The 11,153-nt window shown below is 47.6% G+C and overlaps 1 pseudogene across 1 annotated transcript; it reads right to left on the bottom strand.

Annotated features, from left to right (window-relative positions):
- Nucleotides 1-3,224: 3,224 nt before the first annotated feature.
- LOC309838359 (high mobility group protein B1-like) lies at nt 3,225-3,792 on the bottom strand (annotated as a pseudogene). The gene has a single exon. The product of its transcript is annotated as a high mobility group protein B1-like (transcript).
- Nucleotides 3,793-11,153: the final 7,361 nt, after the last annotated feature.

Consider the following 11,153-nt stretch of genomic DNA (forward strand, 5'->3'; position numbering starts at 1 on the left):
GCCAAATTGCATGGAGCCAACAGCCTGCCCTGTGCTGGCAAGGAGGCTACAATTGCACTAACCTTCACGATTCCAGGGCCTGGCTTCTAGAAGCCACTGGACTCCAGAAGTCTGCACAGGCCACTTCCTAGTTGTGTGACCTTGGGAAAGTCCCTTTACTCCCCCCAGCCTCAGTTTCCTTATTTGTAAAAGGGGCGTAACTATACCACTTCCTCCTTTCCTACTCCTCAGGGCTGTTGTGAACACAGGTATGTGAAGATGCTTCGGAAACTGTGAAGTGTGCGTGTAGGCAGGAGATCAAAGGAGAGAAGGTGTGTCGTGTGAACAAAGGTGCAGAAACAGGACTGTGTAGGCCATTTCGAGAGTGCTGTGTTCAGGGAACTTTGGTTTCTGAGAAGCGCGACGGGGGTGGGAGGGGGTTTGGAGTTGGTCTTGGAGGGCTCTAATGTCAGACGATGAGTTGGATGAGTTTGGACGCTAGTGACAGCGGGGTGGAAGGGTGGGCTGTGAAGGAGAGTCCACTGCAGGAACCCAGGGCCACGGCAGGGTTGTCTCCAGCCTCTCAGCTGGGCCCTGGGCTCCTAGGTGACTGAGACAGAGCTCCCGAGGACAGGCCCTCTGGGTGGGTGAGGGCTCCAGTGGGGTGTAGGAACTTGCCAGCATATTTTTGTCAATGCCCGTGAGAGGGGAGGATGGTACAGGAGGCAAGCACTACTGCTCTTTCCAGAAGTCCCGGGAAATCAGAGTGCAAGCTTCTTATTTGGTGGCCCCCTCCCAGTTCACCAAAGCCAGCTCATCTGAGCCTCCAACAGTCTGGGAGGGAGGTAGTCTCTTCTCTCCCCCGCCCTCAGTCTGCTCTTTCTAACGTCCCTGGTGCTCCCCTTGCCAATCATTTACATTCTCCTCCTTGACACTCTTGCCGGTATTTTACACTATACTAACCTCTCCCTTGCTCTGAAAAAATTCTTTTTCTGCCAGGACTGCACCCCTTCTTGGCCAGCCCTTTAACTGATTCTTCTTGGGTCACTTTGCTGGTTTCCTATCTTCTTTTCCACACCCTCCAGATTCTCTTCTTGGACTCCTTCTTTTCTTTTTTTTAAATAACTTCTCCCTTAGTGGCCTCATCAGCTACAGTGAACACAGTGAACCCCACTGTGTACTGATGTGTCCCAAATCTTCAGCCCCTGTATTTCCAACTAAAGTCCTGTCACGACTAAAACTAAACTTATTTCTGCCCACGCCCACTGCCTCTTCTCTCACTTAATGTCCTCAGGACCAGATAGGGTTCTGTTGTCAAAGCTGTTGAAATGCACCTGGCTGGCTTAAGCAGAGAGGGGTTTACTGGAAGGATGAAGCAACTCACCAATTTGAAGTGAAGCCTCAAAATCCAGGCTCAGAAATGACGGAGGCCGGAGCAGCTCTGGGGAGCTGAGTGGTGGGTGTAGGTGAATGGCTCCTTCAGGGCATGAAGACTGGAGAATCTAGAATGAGAATGTTACCTACCATATTGCCAAGGGTGAAGGGGTATGGGTGAGGGATGGACTGGGAGTTTGGGATGAACAGATACAAACTATTACATATAGAATGGATAAACAACAAGGTCCTACTGTATAGCACAGGGAACTATATTCAATATCCTGTGATAACCCATAATGGAAAAGAATTTGAAAAAGAATATATATATGTGTAACTGAATCACTTTGCTGCACAGTGGAAACTAACACAACATTGTAAAACAACTGTACTTTAATAAAACAAAATTTAAAAAAAAAGGACTGTTGCTTACCACGCAGTGTTGGTTGAAGCTTAAATCAACTGTATGCGTAAGGAAGCTGAGACCCAAAAAGGATGATTCAACTCCTCTGCCTCCATTCTTTCTGCCCTTACGCTCAAGATTAGAATTCTAGGAAGAAAGCATTTAACATGTTCTTGGCTGGGGATGGAGCGCCTTCACTGAAACTCTTCCCACCAAACTTTACCAATGGCAATGATTCTTTCCCCTAAAACTCAATTGGGGTTCTGAACCTGAAAAAGAGGAGTGGACCCAGGACGTGCAAAATCACAAATGTCTACCATATTCCTGCCCAGAGACATCCTAAACTCCAGCCTCTTTCCTACTCCACTTCTCCCAAATATCCTTTGAATAATTTCCCTGCCTTCACAACTGGTCTTCTTGCTACTCTTCCTCACTCCCAGACCTTCCCACCCTACCAGCAATCATTGTCTAAAACACAAATCTGATCAGTCCAGAACGTTTCCTGCTAAAAACCATTTATGGCTTCCCATTGCCCTTAGATAACGTTTTTGCTGTTGTTTTTGTTTTGGTTTGGTTTTGGGGGGGAGTCTGTGGAGTTTTTTGGGTCTCATTTCAACTTTTATTACCCTCATCATATGCAGGGTGTGTAGACAAAAGCTTTTTATCAGCTAACTATATTGAAAAGATAAACACTGTAATAGTTCATGTGATCCAAAATGGGCAAAGGCAAAAGACAAGCTTCCTCTCAATAAGAAAAGTTTCAGACCTAGGAAAAGGACAATACTAATTTTAAAAAACTGTATTTACTTAGAGGCATTCAGATTGTCAACAAAATTGCTGCAACTTTTTTTATTTTTTTTTTGCAATTACAGAGTGGTATTCGGTTAACAGAACAACAATTACTTCGTATATAAGCTGCATCAGAGACAACTGAAGATGAAAAAACTATCCCCATACATGACTCATTTGTATTGTGTACCAGCAAGAACCTACTTTAAATTTCCATGCCATGGGCTTCCCTGGTGGCGCAGTGGTTGAGAGTCTGCCTGCCGATGCAGGGGACACGGGTTCGTGCCCCGGTCCGGGAGGATTCCGCATGCCGCGGAGCGGCTGGGCCCGTGAGCCATGGCCACTGAGCCTGCGCGTCCGGAGCCTGTGCTCCGCAATGGGAGAGGCCACAACAGTGCGAGGCCCGCGTACCAAAAAAAAAAAAAAAAAATTTCCATGCCAATTTACTTCCCAACGCTGTATCACGCAAGGTTAGCAGCCATTGAAAATACCACCAGGACAGGGTTAGCTAGAGACACATTCAGCAGCATAACTATACAGAAAAAGACACTGTATGGTTTTAAAACAAATCTTACACAGCCTTACATTTCAATTTTTTCTTAAAAAGGAGTGAGTTGTGTACAGGGGTGTTAAATGCTTTACAGACAAGACAAGAAAAAAAAACTTAGAAAGAACCAACTTATTCATCATCATCTTCTTCATCTTTCTCCTCCTCCCCCTTTTCATCTTTCTCATCTTCCTTCTTTTTCTTGCTTTTTTCAGCCTTGATGACTCTCTTTTTCTCTACATCAGCTTTTCTTTAGCTCAGTAGACAGCAATATCCTTTCTATATTTTCCCTTCAGCCTTCTTTTATAAGGCTGCTCGCTTGTCATCTGCTGCAGTGTTATTCCACATCTCTCCCAGGTTCTTTGCAACACCACCAATGGATAGACCCAGGTGTTCTCCTTTGATTTTTTGAGTGAAACTCAGAACAAAATAAGAAAAAGGCCAAAGGAAGCCTCTTGGGTACATTGGGATCCTTGAACTTCTTTTTTGTTTCCGCTTTATAAGAGATACAGGTTTTCATGTCTCTTTTACAATGGGCCTTGTCCACCTTCACCATGTCTTCAAATTTTCCTTTCTCCTTGTAGACATAGTCCATAGAAAACTCCAAGAAGCTGACTGAAGCATTTGGGTGCTTCTTCTTGTGCTTCTCCCAGCAAGTTTGCGCAAAGGATGCATATGACGACATTTTGCCTCTCAGTTTCTTAGGCTCTCCTTGCCCGTGTTTAATTATTTTTCCTCAGCGAGGCTCAGAGTTACCTAGTACCTGTTTGGCTCTCACTTGCCCTGGTGCTGTCTCTGTGGAGCTCAGTGTCCTGCAATGGCTGTCTAGATAAAGTTATTAACAGGGTTTACAGGACCCTTTCCAAACTTTACCTTTCTACAAAGCTTCATTTCCACCACTGCAGCCCCGCTGCTCCTCAGATATGCCCTTTGTGCCTTTGTACTTGTGCTTCCCCTCTCCTGGGAGTCCCTTTTCACATCCTCTATCTCTCAGGATCCCATACATATTCATCTTCCAAAGATGAACTCAGATGTCATCTCCTCATGGAACCCTGTGGAACAAGGTAGGATGAATTGGTTATTCCCTCTTTTGTAGTCTCATCACACTCAATATGGAAATAGATTATAGCCCTGGGCCTGTTTTATTACTGCATTTGTTTACAAGTCTGTCTATCCCATGAGACTGGGAGGTTAAGTCACACACCTAGAACAAGTAACCAACCTGATGGAAATGAATTTGGAGGGAGATGTGATAAACCAGATTGTGTTTTTCATAGTCTAGGCAGTGGCTAAAGACTGCCCACCCGCACCAAAGGCAGGTAACCACCTACTTATTCCCTTTGCTCTTTGGGAAAACAGGGCTTGGAGAGATTTAAGTTATAGAAGAGGAAGGTCTTCTTGTTCCTGGGTTCTTGTAGACAAAAAAGTGAGGTGACTCAGAATGCATGGATTTGGCCTTTGCAGGCTTTTAAAAACAAGGGAGACTTTATCAGGAGCAAGCTGGAAGTCCTGTTAGAAGTGGACAAATGGCTGAGCGGACACCTGAAGAGGCTGCCTCTTGAGAAACCAGCCGGAGGTCTCCAGTGTCTCCAACCACGTACCCATGGAGCTCAAGGATGTTTGGGGGAGGAGAGACAGATGAGGGAGCCCTCGCTAATCAAGCCTCTACCCTCCAGCGAATGTGAGGCTAATGAGGCGGCCCCATTCCAGGGCACCTCCACACCAAGCCAGCCGGTCTGCCTGTTTATTGCCCGTATGGAGATCATTAATACCTCCTGACACTGGGGTCACTCCTGGGGTCAATCCCTGAGCCCGTTCTGCAGAACAAGGGGAAATGAACTTTCCAGCACATGTGGCTCAAGCCTGGTGGGGAAGGGGACTCCCGTCACCCCACTCAGCTCTGGGAGAGACAGCACCCCAGGCTGTTGGACCCCCTAACACAATCCCTTCTGCCCAAGCTGGATTCTTGAGAGAGTGGTCCTGGGGAATGGCGAAGGGGAGGCCCTGGTCTGGGACAACCCCCACCAAGGCTGTCCCAAACGACAGACGGACACTAATCCCTTGGCGACGGGCAGGGGTGGTGTCTGGGAGCTGCAGCCGCAGCTTGTGAGGGGCCAGACTCGGGCTGCAGATGGCAAGAAGGCACAAGCCTGTGGCCACTTCGGTGCGAGCTGCAGATTCGGCCCCACCCTCCCTGCTTCCCCCGCAGTGATTGGGCCCTCCGGAATCCAAGATGGCGGACAGGGGCGGGGTTCCTGGCCAAGCGAAACTGCGATTGGTGAAGCGCAGGTCTTTTGTGCTGAAAGACGGCCTCAGTAGCCAGTCAGGGAACTCCTTGTGGTGTAGGTGAGCGCTCAGCCGCCTTACCTCACGCTTAAGCAACCAGGGCCTCATCAATCTTGTCTCTCGCAGCCTCGAAGGGCCAAGGTGGAAACAAGGAACCCCCAGATGGTCCTCCAGGCAGGTCCTTACCCGTCTGGGGCCTCTTTCTCGGTAATGACCGGAACTGGGAATCAGCCCCAGCTGGCCCAAGGAGAAGTAGAGAAGGCCCCCAACTAGCTTGGAGAAAATCAATAGGATTATGAGGTTAATGCCAGAGCAGGCTGAGTGACAGTTACCAAATAAATGATATGGCTGAGGTTAAATGAGTCCCAGTAAATAAAGGAATGTGTTCAAAGGAGAAACTTCAGAAAATGCAGGGACGTGGGGGTCGGGCCTCTGGACTTCTTCCAGCCTTCACTGAACAGGGCACAGACCTCAGCCTTCAACAAGGTCTTGTTGAATTCTAGAAGAGCCACAGTCAGGGGCACTACGTCCCGGGAACACACAGGCTGGGGTCTGTGCCCTGTTCAGTGCCAGTGTTGGCATGGCGCCTGAGCCCAGGGCTCCTTGGGCAGCTCCATCCGCCCAGCTTTGGGTGAGGGAATGGAAACTTAGTATGGAGGTCTGACCAGTTAACAGCAGGGGTATGCCTCTGATTGCTTAGAAGCAGAAAATGGACCAACTGCAGCAAGAGGGGTGGAAGCCAGGAAGCACTTTTTTTTTTTCTTTTTCTCAGGAAGCACTTTTATCTATGTGATATCACTTCATGCTTTCTTCTACCCTGTAAGGTGGCTGTTATTATTAAATTCATTTTACAGATGAGGAAAGAGGCTTAAAGCAGATTTTGCTCTAGGTCCCTCTATAAACAGCATGTTGAGGACCAGAATTCAGGCTTTTAAACTTCAAATTCCAAGGGCTTTCTAATAGTGCACATATTTTCATTCTTGAATTCTAATTTGTTTCAGCCCCTGGTTCAAAGAAATCCTTGAGGGCCCAAATTAAAAGCCAGTTTTGGATAATCTATGCTTAGGAAGAATGGAAGGGAGAAAGAGGAGGAAAGAAGGGGCAGAGGGGATTGAAACATTAAATAATTTCTCTGACTTAGGATTTTGTTTTTAACCTAACACAACCCTAGCGGATATAGCTTCCTCGGACAGATTGTAAAATAAATGTGTATTTCAGAGAAGTCTTACTGGAGGAAATGGAAGGAAGTGGCAATTCAGGAGCATATAGTGTAATGGGGAAGAAAGTGTGATCGTCTACAGTGAATCCACCTACTGATAAGGACTCTGGAACAGAAGGTCTATATTGCTACCTGTGACTGTGCAAAACCCAGATGTGATTATTCATTCCTTATCCCTGTAGTTCCTCAAGTGAGAGTTATAGTAGGAATCCACCTGTGTTACTGGTGAATCACCGCCCCTGTCCTCAGTCCTGAGGAGGGGCTCAGACCAGCTTACCTCACCCAGGTCCAGGATCAGGCCAGCCCAGTCCTCAGTTCCTTCTAACTGGAAGTTTCCTAATTCTCTTTGGGGGAGAAGGCCTGGGAGGCCAGGGTGAGAGGTCAGGTGTGCAGAGCTGCACGTGTGGCAAGAGGGGAAGCACCTGCAGCAGTAGCTGCCACCCACTACCCATTCTCCTTAGTCAATCCTCCAATTTCCAGAGTGAGCTCAAGCTCCTGCCCCAACTCCAGCTGTCCTGAGTTTGATAATCTCAACGGGATGTGGGCTGGGGAATCTGGAACCAAGATTTGGGGTTAGTGGGTAACAATAAAGCCACAGGGGACAGGTGAATTCCCTGCTGCCTCACCCATCTTTCCTCTTTGGGGGACTTACTAAGGATCCCAGGCCTTAGATTATAGCACACATAGAATAACATGGCTGGGAAGGCAGTGTGGAGGGATGTTCTTTCCTGGATTTGAATGAGAAGGTATGTGCACGTGCATAAGAACACATATGGACACTAAGATATGTATCTTTCACTATGAAATGCCCAAGGACTCACTCAGCACTGAGCTGGACCTTTGCATATGCCTCAGGAGTAAGACTGTAAATAACAGAGACTCAGACTAACAATGATGTAAAGAAATAGGGTTTATTTCTTCTCACATTACAAGAGCAGGTTTACCTGCTCAGTGATGCCATCAGGAACCCAGACTCTTTCTTTTTGCTCTGATATCCTTAGCATATTGGCCTTTATCTTTCTTGCCTCAAGGTCTCTAGAGAGTGAGAACTCCAAGGATCTCATCCACAGGGGAAAAGAAGACTATGTCTTCCCCTTTTTCAAGAAAGCAAAAAATTCTCCACATCCTTTCTCCTCTCCAGTCTTTTGCTTAGGCCTCATTGGCCAACACTGGGTCACATGACCACTCCTAGCTACAAGGAAGGGAGTCTATGAGAGCATGGAACAGGATTTCCATGATTGGCACAGAACAGTGGTTCTCAACCTCGGCTCTATTCTCAGAGATTCTGACTCTGTTGGTCAGGGTTGGGGCTTGACATTGGTATTTATTAAATTCTCCAAAAACCTAGGATTTAAAAAAAAAATGTAATTGCTTTTTACTACAGTATGGTGCCAACTCAAGTAATCATCTTCAGCCAAACCCACCCTGGGTTCTGGACAAGCCACCTTATTGTACTGACTGGGATTCTCTAGCTTATCCTGTAGCCCCTGCTCCCTTTGGAACTGATTATATAGGTGATTAATTAGTACATTTGTAGGTCATTTGTTAGTGAATTTGCAGTTAGTAACTGGTTAGCTAATCAGCTGGCTAACTAATTAATAGAATGGTTAGTTGGCCTTTCCTCTTGTTTATGTGTCTGGCACATAGTAAGTACTTGATAAATATTTCTTTGGGTGAATGAATCCATAAAATGGAGATAAAACGGAGTTAATACCGCATCAAATGAGATAGTAGCTATGAACTCTGTAAATGATAAAACACTGTAAAGATATAAGAATAACATTTACATGAGAAGCTACTTTAAAATTTAGGGCCAGAGTAAAGTTTTTCCCCCCATCCTTCACCAAGGAAATAGTGTTTCCACATTTCTGAAATGGAGAACTACCATTTTGCCCTGTTGCTAGTAAGCCAGATTTCTCTCTCAATTATAGCAACTTTGTCAACACTTAGCGATAGCATATATTCTTTCTCCTTTTTCCTTGACCCTACTTTGTCTTTCTACTTGTATTTTTATTAGCTTATTTTGGTTATAAACCACCTCAAGCCTTTTTGGGAAAGAAGTGGGGTCAAATTAATTTTAAAAATACTTGGGAACTAACCTTTATTATCTACCTACCACATGCCAGGCATTTACATGCATTGACTTAGCCAAATCTCACGAATAGCTAGTAGGTTGGTGCGATTATCCCCATTTTATGTAGGTGTCAAGGGACTTGCTCAAGGTCATACAGCTGCTAAGATTTCAGAACCAGATTTCAAAACCAAGGCCAGTCTACACCAAATCTGAGACCTTTCCCCTAAGCAACCCAAGTTGGTGTGATAGATGCTTGGTTATGGTCAACTATTTACTTAGCTAGTTGAGGAGAGTTTTTGTACTTTGAACTCCTCAAATAAGTCTTGGGGGAAAAATTGGTCTTTTTCCTTTCGCCACAGGCCATTTATCAGCAAATACTATACTTCATCAATTGTATGCTATTCTATTATTTTATGTACCACTAAGAAAAAAAAACCCTGCTACTTAAACTATGACACACCATTGATGTTAAGATGCATCCTAATTTCAGAGATGTCAAAATGCGAAAAATGTGTGTCTTAGAATCAACAAAATGATGTATTCCATCCTACTAATGGAGAATTTGTGTACATAACCTCCCCTCTTTTCTTGCTCAATTGCTGGCTGGTTTGCCCCTTCCTTTTCTTATTTTTTTATTTATTTTATTTACTTATTTTTGGCTGTGTTGGGTCTTCGTTGCTGCGCGCAGGCTTTCTCTAGTTGCGGCGAGCAGGGGCTACTCTCTGTTGCAGTGCGCGGGCTTCTCATCGCGGTGACTTCTCTCGTTGTGGAGCGCAGCCTCTAGGTGCACCGGCTTCAGTAGTTGCGACATGCAGGCTCAGTAGTTGTGGCGCACGGGCTTAGTTGCTCCGAGGCATGTAGGATCTTCCTGGACCAGGGATCGAACCTGTGTCCCCTGCATTGGCAGGCGGATTCTCAACCACTGCGCCACCAGGGAAGCCCCCCCACCCCTTCCTTTTCATCACCCAAACCTTGCCTGTCTCTTCAATATCGCATTTCTCCACATCATCATGAACTGTCAGTTTTGATTTGGATTATCTCTCATGAGTCTCCAGAAAGCCTTGCACTCATAGGAGGTTTCCACTCTAGTTTTTTTAAAGAGCTACCTTAGATGGTCTTATTATGAACTTCCTCCAGTGGCTGTCATCAAACTCTTTCCAGAGTCTGGCCTAAGTCTAGTTTTCCCATGGTAACTGGTGATTCACTGCCCTCCCTGTTCACCATTCCACACAGTAGTTGGTTGGTGTGTACGCTATTTACTTGCAAGGGATTTCCCTCCAGGCTGTTGGAGAGGGCATGGGAGGGGGCTTGGGCGCAGAAGTGGGCATGTCATCCAGTTCTCCCTAACACAGGAAACATGACTCCCCAGGCGTCTCCTGAAACACCAGGGCCTTCCCTTTCTCCACACCAGGAGGAGGCAGGATTGGGGGAGGATTCAGCTTCTCCACCCCTCTTAGACCTTACTTCCCCTTCCTGGTTTGGGACTCCATGAGACAAGTCAGGAAGGGAAGATGAGGCAGTGGGATCTGGTACTGCTGGGGGAGATGAAGATTCTTGAGCAGTGGGCCCTTGTGGAGCTGGGTTACAGGCTCCTGACAGCAGCAGCTGGCTTTTCTGAGGTGCTGTTCTGCTTCCCCCTTTGTGTGCAGGGTTCTGGGGAAAGCACTGATTCTGGCTTTCCATTTCCTAGCATTATAAAAGGGACAGAGCCATCCAGGATTTTCCCTGTCCTGTTCCCGTCGATATGATTTTGAGGTCAGAATCTGGAAAGGAACAGAGGCTGATTGGAGAGGCTGGGACACCATGGAGGCAGGGATACAGCCCATGCTGAGAAGTGAGGGGCTAATCTGGGAATCCTATTGACAGAGGACTCTGGGGCCTTTGCAGATGGGTGGGCAGGCAGACCTATCCTGGCCCCAGTGTTCTGGGCATGTTACAGGCTGTGAGGCTTGGGCATGGGCTGAGGTCCACATGGGTCTGTGTGCCTGTGCAGCTGCAGGAGCCTGTGGTGAGGTAGAGTCAGACACAGAGAAAAAGAGATAAGTGAGACAGAGGGAATCAGAGGCCGGACCGGGAGGTCCAGGTGGCTGAGGGGCACTCACTTTCGGAGGCACCTTGGCTGTCTGGCTCAGTGCGAAGCCGCCTGGGCTTCCTAGACTGGAGCAGGCACTGGGCTTCCTCTTCAGCCCTCCGAGATCTCGGGGAGCTGCTGGCAGAGTCCTGGCCCTGGTCCGCAGTTTCCCCAAGAGGCTCTGCCAAGCCTTGGCACCTCGGAGCCTGGGCCTGGGCTCGGATTCAGGCCGGCGCCGCACCTCCCCGCCGCCGCCGCTGCCGCTGCCGCCGCTGCCGCCGCCGCCGCCGCCGCTCCAGGCCGGACCGCCCTAGCGCACGCAGGGCCTGCCCTAACCCGTGACCCCCGCGGTCGACTCCAGCGCCCGCTGCCCGCTGGGCCCGGACGAGCGCGGGCCAGTGAGCAGCGGAG

This window comes from Grampus griseus (genome assembly GCF_964374135.1).
Source record: "Grampus griseus genome assembly, chromosome: 20".
Classification (NCBI taxonomy): domain Eukaryota; kingdom Metazoa; phylum Chordata; class Mammalia; order Artiodactyla; family Delphinidae; genus Grampus; species Grampus griseus.